We start from the raw sequence: 12,387 nt of genomic DNA, 5'->3' as shown, positions 1-12,387 counted from the left end.
TTTGTTTGTTGGAAGATTTTTAATCACAGCTTCAATTTCATTGTGATTGGTCTGTTCATATTTTCTATTTCTTCTTGGTTCTGTCTTGGAAGTTTATACCTGTCTAAGAGTTTATCCATTTCTTGCAAGTTGTCCATTTTATTTGCATAGAGTTGCTTGTAGTAATCTCTTATGATGCTTTGTATTTCTGTGGTGTTCATTGTAACTTCTCCTTTTCCGTTTCTAAGTTTATTGATTTGAGTCCTCTCCCTCTTTTTCTTGATGAGTCTGGCTAAAGGTTTATCAGTTTTGTTTATCTTCTCAAAGAACCAACTTTTAGTTTTCTTGATCTTTGCTATTGTTTTCTTTGTTTCTATTTCGTTTATTTCTGCTCTGATCTTTATGATTTCCTTTCTTCTACTAACTTTGGGTTTTGTTTGTTCTTCTTTTTCTAGTTCCTTTAGGCATAAGTTTAGATTGTTTGAGATTTTTCTTGTTTCTTGAGGTAGGATTGTATTGCTATAAACTTCCCTCTTAGAACTGCTTTTGCTGCATTCCATAAGTTTTGGATCATTGTGTTTTCATTGTCATTTGTCTCTAGGTATTTTTTGATTTCCTCTTTGATTTCTTCAGTGATCTCTTGGTTATTTAGTAACGTATTGTTTAGCTCCATGTGTTCGTGTTTTTTTCCCTGCAATTTATTTGTAATCTCATAGCGTTGTGGTCAGAAAAGATGCTTGATATGATTTGAATTTTCTTAAATTTACCAAGGCTTGATTTGTGACCCAAGATGTGATCTATCCTGGGGAATGTTCCATGTGCACTTGAGAAGAAAGTGTAATCTGCTGTTCTTGCATGGAATGTCCTATAAATATCAATTAAAGCTATCTGGTCTATAGTGTCATTTAAAGTTTTTGTTTCCTTATTAATTTTCTGTCTGGATGATCTGTCCATTGGTATAAGTGAGGTGTTAAAATCCCCCACTATTATTGTGTTACTGTCGATTTCCTCTTTATAGCTGTTAGCATTTGCCTTACGTACTGAGGTGCTCCTATGTTGGGTTCATATATATTTATAATTGTTGTATCTTCTTCTTGGATTGATCCCTTGATCATTATATAGTGTCCTTCCTTGTCTCTTGTAGCATTCTTTATTTTAAAGTCTATTTTATCTGATATGAGTATTGTTACTCCAGCTTTCTTTTGGTTTCCATTTGCATGGAATATCTTTTTCCATTCTCTCACTTTCAGTCTGTATGTGTCCCTAGGTCTGAAGTGGGTCTCTTGTAGATAGCATATATACAGGTCTTGTTTTTGTATCCATTCAGCAAGCCTGTGTCTTTTGGTTGGAGCATTTAATCCTTTGACATTTAAGGTAATTTTCCATATGTATGTTCCTATTACCATTTTCTTAATTGTTTTGGGTTCGTTTTTGTAGGTCCTTTTCTCCTCTTGTGTTTCCCACTTAAAGCAGTTCCTTTAGCATTTGTTGTAGAGCTGGTCTGGTGGTGCTGAATTCTCTTAGCTTTTGATTGTCTGTAAAGCTTTTGATTTCTCCATTGACTCTGAATGAGATCCTTGCGGGGTAGAGTAATCTTGGTTGTAGATTTTTCCCTTTCATCACTTTAAGTATATTGTGCCACTCCCTTCTGGCTTGTAGAGTTTCTGCTGTGAAATCAGCTGTTAACCTTATGGAAGTTCTGTTGTATGTTGTCATTATTCCCTTGTTGCTTTTTTTTATTTTTATTTTTTTTGCTGTATGCGGGCCTCTCACTGTTGTGGCCTCTCCCGTTGTGGAGCACAGGCTCCGGACGCGCAGGCTCAGTGGCTATGGCTCACGGGCCCAGCCGCTCCACGGCATGTGGGATCCTCCCAGGCCGGGGCACGAACCTGTGTCCCCTGCATTGGCAGGTGGACTCTCAACCACTGCACCACCAGGGAAGCCCTCCCTTGTTGCTTTTAATAATTTTTCTTTGTCTTTAATTTTTGTCAGTTTGATTACTATGTGTCTTGGCATGTTTCTCCTTGGGTTTATCCTGCCTGGGACTCTCTGTGCTTCCTGAACTTGGGTGGCTATTTCTTTTCCCATGTTAGGGAAGTTTTCAACTATAATCTCTTCAAATATTTTCTTGGGTCTTTTCTCTCTCTCTTCTCCTTCTGGGACCCCTACAATGTGAATTTGGTGTATTAATGTCCCAGGTGTCTCTTAGGCTGTCTTCATTTCTTTTCATTCTTTTTTCTTTATTTTGTTCCATGACAGTGATTTCCACGATTCTGTCTTTCGGGTCACTTATCTGTTCTTCTGCCTCAGTTATTCTGCTATTGATTCCTTCTAGTGTATTTTTCATTTCAGTTATTGTATTGTTCATCTGTGTTTTCTTGTTTTTAATTCTTCTAGGTCTTTGTTAAACATTTCTCACATCTTCTCCATCTTTGCCTCCATTCTTTTTCCGAGGTCCTGGATCATTATTCTGAATTCTTTTTTTGGAAGGTTTCCTATCTCCACTTCATTTCGTTGTTTTTCTAGGGTTTTATCTTGTTCCTTCATCTGGTACATAGCCCTCTGCCTTTTCATCTTGTCTGTCTTTCTGTGAATGTGGTTTTTGTTCCACAGGCTGCAGGATTCTAGTTCTTCTTGCTTCTGCTGTCTGCCCTCTGGTGGATGAGGCTATCTAAGAGGCTTGTGCAAGCTTCCTGATGTGAGGGACTGCTGGTGGGTAGAGCTGGGTGTTCTTCTGTTAGGCAGAACTCAGTAAAACTTTAATCCACTTGTCTGCTGATGGGTGGGCCTGAGTTTCCTCCCAGTTGGTTGTTTGGCCTGAGGCGACCCAGCACTTGAGCCTACAGGCTCTTTGTTGGGGCTAATGGTGGACTCCAGGAGGGCTCATGCCCAGGTGTACTTCCCGGAACTTCTGCTGCCAGTGTCCTTGTCCCTGTGGTGAGCCACAGCCACCCTTGCCTCTGCAGGAGACCCTCCAACACTAGCAGGTTAGGTCTGGTTCAGTCTCCTATGTGGTCACTGCTCCTTCCCCTGGGTCCTGATGCGCACACTACTTTGTGTGTGCCCTCCAAGAGTGGAGTCTCTCTTTCTCTCAGTCCTGTCGAAGTCCTGCAATCAAATCCTGCCAGCCTTCAAAGTCTGATTCTTTGGGAATTCCTCCTCCCATTGTTGGACCCCCAGGTTAGGAAGCCTTACGTGGGGCTCAGAACCTTCACTTCATTGGGTAGACTTCTGTGGTATAAGTGTTCTCCAGTTTGTAAGTCACCCACCCAGCGGTTATGGTATTTGACTTTATTGTGATTGTGCCCTTCCTACCATCTCATTGCGGCCTCTGCCTTGTCTTTGGATATGGGGTATCTCTTTTGGTGAGTTCCAGTGTCTTCCTGTCGATGTTTGTTCAGCAGTTAGTTGTGATTCCAGTGCTTTTGCAAGAGGCAGTGAGCGCATGCCCTTCTACTCCGCCATCTTGACTCTTTCCAGCAAATTACAGTATATTTTGTTTTGAGAATTTTACAGCACGATCGGCAACAGTATGATGCTAAAAATAGGTTATAAAATGTCTGCCTTAGAATAATTACAAAATGATAGAGAAGTTTTTCATTTGGGAAACTCAAAAGGGATGTTGAAACTTGGAAAAGTTATCATGGAAGGGAATAATAAGCAAGCAGAAAGTGTCAAAACATAGATGAGGAAAACTATAAAATATGTCAAGAAACACAAAAGTGGGTTTGATCAAATGGAAATGCATACTAAGTTCTTGGTTAGAAAGACTTAAGATTATAAAGATGTCAGTCCTCTGTAAGTTAACCAGCACCTGTAATGCAAATCCCATAAAAATACCATAAGGGTCTGTAAAGGAGAGCAAAGCAGCAAGAACATCCAGGAAACCCTTAAAAAGAAGAGCAATGAGGAGGGTGAGTTCTATCAGATATTAAGACATATTATAAGGCTTCTATAGTGAAAACTGTTACAGTGTTCATTCATAGAGAATGGAACTGTATAAACCTAATTGCAGATGGAAATAATGAATATGATGCAGGTAGCATCTGAGCTCAGTGGGCTCAGATAGAATTTTATTTATTTTGTTAATTTGAATAGTATAAAGAACTCCTATAGAACCTTCCCCAAGGTTTACTTTATCATTCCCATTCCTTATCCTCATTTTTTCTCTCTCTCTCCCCCCAGCGCACACAAACACACACACAATTTATGTATATACTTTTCCTGAATCACTTGATTCAGGGACACATCATGTCCCTTTATCTGATAATATTTCAGTGTGTATTTCCTAAGAACAAGAATATTCTCATATGTACCTACCATATGAGTATCAATGTTGGCACATCCAACATTGAAAAAGCACTTTAATATACAATTTGTATCCCAGTTCTGTCAATTATCCCAACTATGTCCCCCTAGTTCAATATGCCAATTGGAATCAAGTATTTCTTTTAGTTGTCATCTTTCTTTAGTTTCTTTTCTTAGCTTTTGTGCCATTTTGCTTATGTACTCTATTTTAAAGAATATAGGCCAGTAATTTTAAAGAATATCTCTTAATTTTGGGTTTCTGTGATGCTTCCTCTCGATTCAATTCTGATTATACATTTTTAGTTTTTTAATTTTTTTCCCAGTTTTATTGAGATATAATAGACAGCACTGTATAAATTTAAGGTGTACAGCATAATGATTTGACTTACATAATCATGAAATGATTATCACAATAAGTTTAGCGAACATCCATCATCTCCATATAGATAGAAAATTAAAGAAATGGAAAAAATTTTCCCTTGTATTGAGAACTCTTAGGATTTTCTCTCTTAACTTTCACATATAACATACATCAGTATTAATTATATTTATCATGTTGTGTACTACATCCCTAGCACTTATTAATCTTATAACTGGAAGTTTGTACCTTTTGACTGCCTGCATCTAATACCCTCTCCCCTCTCCCCAGCCTCTGTTGACCACAAATCTGATCTCTTTTTCTATGAGTTTGTTTGTGTGTGAAGTTTACAGTTACACTTATAGGTTAGTACCTACAAGACTATGTTAGTTCCTGTTATACAACACAGTAAGTCAATATTTCTGTATATTTCAAAATGAGCACCATAAGTAAGATAGACTTTCAAATGAATGGTATTAGGATAGCAGGATAACTATGTGGAAAAGGATACCACACAGCAGGATAAATTCTAAATGTATTAGAGATGTACTGTCAAAAAATGAAGCCATATAATTACCAGTTTAAAACATAGATGAGTTTCTCTATAGGCTTGATAAAAAGTTCCTATGATTCAAAATCCATAAGCAATGTGAGTTGATAAATATGTAGGAAAAATAATTTTTATGCCCTTCCCCCAAATACCATTTATAAATAAAGTAAAGTGGCAACCTGGCAAAATATTTGCAACTTTTCTTACAGATAAAGGATTTATATCCTAGTATTTAAAGGGCTTCTAAAAATAAAAAAGGCCAGCAATCCTATAAAAAAATAAAATAAGGAAGATTGACAATTCATAGCAAAAGAAATTCAAATAGGTTTTAGAAATGTGAAAAGATGCTATCTTGTTTCTAACAAGAAAAATGTAAATTAAAACATCTCTGAGATAAAAATTCTCAACTATCACACTTGCGAAAATGCAAAAGTTTTACATTAAACACTCTCAATTTGTGGAGGATAAGTTCTCTTAGGTGTTACTAGTAGGAATGCAAACTGTTGCAGGATTTTGATAATATCTAGGCAAGTTACATATGCACTTATCCATTGGGCAAGCAGTCCCACATCTAGGATCTATCCCAAAGACACTATCTGTCCCCAAAGCTATGTCCCCAAGTTATGCACAGGACAATTTATTGAAACAGTATTTGCTATAACAAAAGACCATGTGTCCTTCAATAGAGGACTGGTTGTATAAATTATGGTACAGGCTCCCAATGGAGTACTATATAGCTGTAAAAATAAATGAGAGCACTGTGTAACTACAGTATTAAAAAAAAAGTAAATGAGTATGTCTATATATTTTCATGAAGTGATCGCCAGAATATATTGTTATGTATCGTTAAGTGAAAAAAGTAAGGTGGAGAAATTTGATAAAAGAAATCTCTAAAATATCAACTAAAAATGAAACAAATGAATCCAACTGAGTATCAAGTTGGTGACATAATCATATAAAATCTATTCCCAGAGACTTTAAAACACATCCCTAGTGGTTATACACCTTAAGGACAAAAAATGTTTCCTAGAGAATTGTCTGACTTCAGCTCTGGAGTACAAAATATACAAGATAAGCCTGAAACATCTTACTATAACATAAAGCAAGGAGTTTATTAAAGAATATGAGATCTGGACAAAAGAACTCAGAAGCCAACTTGAAGGAATTCTTATTAGTTAAAAAATGGGACAATTTGATCATCAATAAACAATGGACTAATAAGTGCAATAGACTGAAATATACAAAATACTTTAAAATTCATGTGTTCATAATAATACTAAAAAAAGTCCTTTTGAGGATGCTCGGGAGCTAACTCCTTCTTTTGAAAGTTGATGAAGCAAAAGAACCAAGCATTTTACCTTCTTTCCTGTGCAAGGTGTACCTTAGGGTAATAGTTGACAAAGGAACCATTCTCTTTAAAGAAGTATTCAAGAGAAACAAAGAATAGAATGAGAATGTCTCCATTTTGCAACCACTAATGAAACAATCAGTTCAGGCAATGATCTGCAATGGCTGCCAACATTATAAAAAGAGGGACAGACAGCCATGGCGTGCTTCCTGATGCCTGTATTTAACCACTCAGGAAGTATTTTTGTTAAAAAAAAAAATGAAACTGGAATGTAATCAAGGCTTTAGACCTAGCTAATAGCTTACAGGAAGAAATAGGGGAAGAGAGGCATGTTAAAAGACACCACGGGAATACAACCAGCAAAATACAGAATGTGAGAAATGATTCAGGAAAGAAAACCTGGCTTTTTTCAACAATATGTTTCAAGAGAGAGAAAGGCGGGGAGTATAGATTGAGGTATGAGACATATCAATTGCAGTGTATGGACCTCAGTTTGAATGAATAATAAAAATATTATGAGACTCAAGCAAGTTTGATTCCTGGCTGGATATCTGATTATATTAAGGAACTATTTAAAATTTTTACATTTGTTAATGGCTGTGTTAAAACAGAGCCCTTATCTTTTAAAGATACAGACTGAAATGTTTACAGATGAGATGGTATGATGTCTGGGATTTGCCTTAAGGAATCCATAGTTGGTGGAGGGGAGTGGGTGAGTTATAGATGAAACCTGATTGGCCAAAAGTTGATAACTGTTGAGACTAGGTGATGGGTGAAAGGTTCATTATGTTAGTCTCTATTTCTGTATATGTTTGACATTTTCCATAAAAAGAGAGAAGAGGTATACTTAGAGATAGGACTTTCTCTCACCCACAGTTATGGTGAAACGATGGAATAAACTGGCCCTTTCTTTTTTTAATTTATCTTGTTGAAGCATAGTTGATTTGCAGTGTTGTGTTAGTTTTTGCTATACAGCAAAGAGATTCAGTTATACATATATATATACTTTTTTTCCTATTCAATTATGGTTTATCACAGGATACTGAATATAGTTCCCTGTGCTATACAGTAGGACCTTGTTGTTTATCCATCCTGTATATAATAGTCTGCATCTACTAATCCCAATCTCCTAATCCATCCCCCTCCCTCCTCCCTCCCCCTTGACAACCACAAATCTGTTCTCTGTGTCTGTGAGTCTGTTCTGTTTCTTAGATAAGTTATTTGTGTCATATTTTAGATTACACATATAAGAGATATAATATGGTATTTGTTTTTCTCTTTCTGACTTCACTTAGTATGATAATCTCGTGATTCGTCCATGTTGCTGCAAGAGGCATTATTTCATTCTTTTTTATGGTTGAGTAATATTCCATTGTACACATACCACATCTTTATCCATTCATCTGTTGATGGACACTTAATGTTGCTTCCATGTCTTGGCTATTGTAAATAGTGCTGCTATGAACATGGGGTGCATGTATCTTTTCAAATTATAGTTTTGTTGGGATATATGCCCAGGAGTGGGCTTACTGGATCATATGGTAGCTCTAATTTTAGTTTTTTAAGGAACCTCCATACTGTTCTCCACAGTGGCTTCACCAACTTACATTCCCACCAACAGTTTAGGAGGGTCTCCTTTTCTCCACACCCTCTCCAGCATTTATTGTTTGTGGACTTTTTAATGAGGTAAACTGGCCTTTCCTTCATGCAATGGAAAGCTTAACTGCCATTTTGGGATCTTTGGAAGTACTATGAAGAGGGCAGCTGCATCCTCTAGAAACTCTGTCGTGGGCCTTCCTGGAGGTGTTTTGTGCACTTGGTGACTTCTAGCTCAAGTGTCTCCTCCAGGACACTGAGAGGGGCACTCATGATTTTGGATCCAAGTTCCACTCTTGCAACTTGCTCCCAGAAGGCTGCACCAACAGTGCCTTGAGTGCTCAGCCATGCCTTGTCTGTGAACTCAGACTGTAGGTGTGTGTAGCTCTCTCTGCTTCTGTTCCAGAAGTATTTCTCACTTCCCTCTGTGCAGTCTGTCAGTGGCTGATCAGGTGCTGAGCATGGCCATGTGGACCCCTCCCCAGAAGCCAGGCTAAGTACCCCATCTCATTTTGCTGAGTGAGGCTGTCAACTGGAATTGGTTTCCTGAAGGGAAAAGTCTATTTCCCCTACCATTGCCAGAGCCAGTCTTTCCCACTAGTGGTATTTTAATTGCATACCAAGCAGCTGTCTGCATATTTTGTTGCCCAACATGTCTAAATTTGTTCCCAAACGATTCCAGTGCATTTTCTCTTTCAGCAATGGAACAGAGTATTTTCAGGGAGGGTGTGTTGTACAGACATATATCAGGGTGACCTCCTTAATTGTCTGGAAGTGATACAATGAGTCTAACTTATTTTGACATCAAAAATTATATTTCTTGAAATGGTACAGTTCCCTCTTTCACACATTTGGAGGCAATATTAAGATTACAAGAGATATAAATCATTGCTATGGTACAGTTGAGAAAATTTGTCAACCTTAGACTGTTTCTGTTTTGACTATATCGTCTAGAAATAAAACTGGGTATGTTGATCTCACCCTATTTTATTACCTGTTCCCATGGGGAACTGAGGGCATATTCCCACAGATGGAGGTTCTCAAAATGTCTTCTGGGCCTGACTTGACTTGAGAAATAAGGCTTAAAGCTACTGGCTTATCTCTGGGTTTGGGGGGCAGGGGGACTAGTTCAGAACCAGAATCCAGTCCCTTTCCATACTTACCCTGGTTAAATCTATTGATGCCGGTGTCCAGGAGGAAGACATTCTCCTCTACCCTTCTAGGTTCTTCTGGCTGCTCTAAGAATTAAATTGATATGAGACAGATTAACAGGAGAAAATCAAACAAAAGTTTAATAACATAGATACATGGGAGAGACCAAGGAAGACTGAGTAATTCACCAAAATGGCCAAAACCCTCACCTTAAATACCATCTTCAGCTAAAGACAAAAGAGGTTGCTGGGGGTAGTGGTTTTGAAACCTCAAAGGGGAGGAAGGCAATTGACATGGAGATGGAAAAGCAAATGGTTGGTAAACCAATGTTTGCTGGGTCCTGCAGAGACAGTGGGACACAGAGAAGAATTTTAACAAACAGACTTTGCTAGGTTCCTCCCTGTCTACACACCTGGTTCATACCCTAGTTATCATGGTGATAGCTCCCTTCCTGGAACAGGTCCTCTGTCTACATTCTTTTAGGCAGTTAAAGGGAAGGTCAGAGTTTCTTCCCAAGTCTTTGGGCCTTGATTGTTTCCAGCTCAAGATAATCTTCATGCTGAAGAGACATTTGGGGTGGCAAGTTTTGCTTTCCTACATTGGCCTGTGCCTGCCACTAGCTCTGTCACACATTCAGAACTTTTTTACCTCCAGCAACTGTGTCTAGAGAACATCAGTGTAAAACAGAGAACAAGGTCTAACCCAAGTGTGTGGGTAGTCACTTGTCAAGACCTTGTGTCTCGATTTGGGGTAGAGCTGAGTCTACTGAAGTGTCTGGAATTCCATTCTCCACCTGTGTTATTTCTGGATTTTCTGTCTTAGATGCATCGTTTCAACTTGGAGAAGGAAGAAGTAAAAAGAAACCTTTCATTTTTAAGCGTTGTGTTCTTGCTTAAGCAAGAACACAATGGATGGGGAAAGCATGTCATCGAAATGCTTCAAAATCTGATTAAAAAAAACAAACAGTTTCATGGCCAAAAGTAATTAAACTGATAGAAGTTCAGTAGTGTTCATTTAGTTCGCAAACATGGTGGAGGTTTTAACACTTTCCAACAGTGGGCCAAGTGTGGGGAGACTGAGGAAGACAGAGTTTTCCTCTTCAAAGAGTTCTCAGAGTGAGAAACCTAACAGTTATAGAACTGGACCTTTGATGTTCATGGACTTGGTAGGAGAGTTTTTGACTCATTTCAAATTATCCTCAAGGCCTAACATGGAGCCATTTAGAATTTTGCAGAGGTCCGGGTCATGGTTGGCAAGGGGGCCACTGAAACAGTGATTGAGTTCAGTGGGCTCCCTCATCGCTTTCCTCTTTCCACGACAGTCCCTTTGGAACTGTTTTGTTGTTTTCAACGCCGGTAGCAATTTTATGGTGGAGACTCTCAGCTTCGTTATACTGAGGGGTGGTCTGGTATGTGACGATTTCAGGACTGCTGAGCTGAGGGTGGAATAGGCAAGGGCACTGTGGGAGCCAGCAGAAGAGCACGGACCCTGTCTGGATGGATCAGAGAAGACCCCGTGGAAGATAAAATGCCCATGCTGAGCCCCGGAGAACTGGTAGGAATGGGCCTGGGAACACATAGTTGGCAGGCACTGAACATCTGGAATGAAAGTCACATTCTGGGCAGAGGAAATAGCATATTCAGAGAGCAAGAGGGTGGACAGCAGGGCATAGTTTGGGGAAAAGGAAGTAGTTCAGCCGTTCAACATTTAACAAATATTTATTGAGCAATGACTACATGCCAGGCTCTGTTGAAGGGCTGGGGATACGGTGATGAATGAGATTGATAAGCTCCTGTTTTTACAGAGTTTGGGGAGGACAGTAATTAAACACTCAATAAATAAACAAGATAATTTCAGACGGATATAACTGCAAGAGGATGTACTAGAGTGGTTAAGAGGCAGGCTAATAATTTAGTGTACTGCTTCTCCCAGGCCTTTTATATTAAAAAGGATGATTATTTATTTATAGGAATGAAGTTCTAATTATGATATTTTAGAGGAAGTTTTATGATATGGCAGAGAGTCTGCTCAAATCACCAAACATGAGATTGGTCTTGCCCATGGGTATGAGCGGAATCATAGGCAGTATCTGATAAGGGAAAAAAGGGAAGAAAATAAAGGTGTTAGGGAAAGAAGGAGGAGGAATAGAGTGGTAGAGAGAGTGAGCATATTTTGGATAGATTAGTAATCACAATTGCTGGCTTTTTTTTTTAGAGTTATCGGTCAAGCACTGCGCTAAGTTCTTTTGATATATTAACTAATTTTATCTTTATGACAATCCTTTGAGGTAGTTACCAGTATCACCCTCATTTTATACTTATGGAAATGGAGGCAGAGAGAGGTTTGAGGACTTGTCCAGGGCTTCAAGCCAGAGGTGAGATGCAAACACAGATGGGCTGTCACCACAGCCCAAACTCCTTACCATGAGTTTTGCTGCTGCGCCAAAGGTCTTGGCTGGCTCGGTGGCTTCCTTGCCCTGAGTTCATTTACTGTGTACACATCTTTGGAGTTCCAGAGCCAGCTCAAATTTGTGAGTTTGCAAACACAATTTTAGCCTTTCTAGTGTCATAACTTTGGCCTCCCCCTATCTTCTGTCTCCTAGGCTGTCACCCAGGTAGACTTTGAGGATCCAGGGAGAAACAAAAACCCAATACAGGGTGTTATCAGAATCTCTGTTCTGCTGCCCCAAAGATAGAGCTCCCACTGGGATGCAAGAGTCCCTCATTTGTTTCTCAGCCCATACCTGGGCCACTGGGGTGGCCTGTGAAAACCCAGGTGCCTAAGAGTCATGGAATTGAAGCCTGGAAAGGAAACATGAGGAGTTCCCTCAGGGATGTCATGATGGGGAGGGTCTGGAGACCAATTCTAATGACCATCAGGAAAGGTGACTTTGCCACATTCTTGGGTGGTTCATTCCCATGTCTCACCACCCTGTGATCAGCACATTCTTTCCCTCTCTAAGTCTTATACTTACTGTGAGTTCATTGCAGATAAAAAAATTGCAAAATTTTCAATTACTTAGGCTTACTACTCACCTTCTTTTTAACACAGAGCTTTTTCCAGACTCTGCATGGGAATTTTGTACTGTTTTCACAA

At 39.0% G+C, this 12,387-nt stretch overlaps 1 protein-coding gene across 6 annotated transcripts in view; it reads left to right on the top strand.

The window, feature by feature from the left end:
* LOC111163420 (uncharacterized) overlaps window positions 1–12,387 on the top strand; it is a 423,524-nt gene that overhangs the window by 117,855 nt on the left and 293,282 nt on the right. The window contains exon 4 of one of the 6 annotated variants that reach the window (XM_089921801.1): window positions 1–12,387. This exon is cut by the window's left edge and continues 27,381 nt beyond it. The exons of the other annotated variants lie outside the window; for them this stretch is intronic. The gene's annotated coding sequence lies outside the window, so the exon portion shown is untranslated. 6 annotated transcript variants of the gene reach the window in all.

This window comes from Delphinapterus leucas, chromosome 12 (assembly GCF_059928025.1).
Source record: "Delphinapterus leucas isolate spDelLeu-1000000601 "Yukka" chromosome 12, BTC_Dleu_Yukka2, whole genome shotgun sequence".
Lineage (NCBI taxonomy): Eukaryota > Metazoa > Chordata > Mammalia > Artiodactyla > Monodontidae > Delphinapterus > Delphinapterus leucas.
Note: the sequence above shows the minus strand (reverse complement) of the source record. Positions and strands in the feature narration are given on the sequence as shown.